The following is a 1,283-nucleotide window of genomic DNA, read 5'->3' as shown; positions in this document are numbered from 1 at the left end:
CAGCATGTTCATTTTTTAATTTAGAAAGTCTAAATAAGTGATCAACAAAGTATTTAGATAAGAATTTATATATATAATCATTAAGATTTTAGATATTAGTTTATTGTTCGTGAGTGTGTTAATAGAGGTTTTATACATACTTATTTCAAGCTGTAATCCATGGCTAATTCATACAGTTACTAGTTGTTAAGTATTTTGTGTAACCAGGACTATTTTTGCCTTATAAAGATTTAAAAATTAAAATAAAAGTACTTCAACATATAAAGTATAAGCTCACATAAAAAGAACACAGGCAAAGCACAAAGAAATAGAGAAAATCCAAATCAGTGTTGCCAATTTAGCAACTTTGTCACTATATTTAGCGAGTTTTCAGACCCCTGTTAGTGACTTTTTTTCCTAAAAAGTGACTAGCGACAAATCTGGTGACTTTTGCTGGTGTTATTGGAGACTTATGATGACTTTTTGATGTGAAAGCACATATCGCTCTTACTCTCAACTCTGCTGTGGGCTGCTCGCCAGTGCCAAAGCGCTCACAGGCGGGGGACAGCCCTCACGCAGCAGTTGCCCCCAGCTGCTGTCAGAGCAGAAGATGTTCACCCATATGCTTCCAAACTGCAAATGAATCACACCCTGCCTGTAACGCAGTCAATTCTTCTTTTACTCTTACTTTTTGTGGGTGACAAGATTTAAAACTACTTAAAAACACACACGAAAAAAGTGTCCCAGGCTGTCTATTTCGGGTCACTTTTGCCAGTCCCAAGCCCAGATACAGAAGGAAAGTTGGAACTGTGACATTAAAAAAACAATAATTGCTAAAAGAAATTTAATGTGTAGTTCTAAATATATTCTAAATGCTTTTAGGGTGTCGGTTACAATTATAATTATAAGAATGACCAATTATGCAAATTAGGCGATGACATCATTTAGTGACTTCTAGCGTCTTTTAGGACAACCAATAGTGATTTTTCTTACTGAGGAGTTGGCAACACTGATCCAAATCCTCTATTAGCTAACTTTAGCCAAATAAGTCATTGGCCAGTCAGGTTCAGTTCTAAAGTGCTCCTGAAATAAACAAATTAGTCAGAATATCCAGCTCTGTGCTTTCACACAGGCAAACTCGGCTGGAATGAAAAAAACACTTAATGGCCTCCTCATTCAAAACATTCGGAGAAGTTAGCGTGAGGAAGAGAAATCAGATTAGAGTAGATTAGAGACTCACTGAGTAAAACAAGTTGTGTTACTTGGGGATTCAATTCAATTCAATTCAATTTTATTTATATAGC

This window comes from Pundamilia nyererei, unplaced genomic scaffold (genome assembly GCF_000239375.1).
Source record: "Pundamilia nyererei isolate P.nyererei 1_Seehausen unplaced genomic scaffold, PunNye1.0 scaffold00093, whole genome shotgun sequence".
Classification (NCBI taxonomy): Eukaryota; Metazoa; Chordata; class Actinopteri; order Cichliformes; family Cichlidae; genus Pundamilia; species Pundamilia nyererei.
This window is presented reverse-complemented; position numbering follows the sequence as displayed.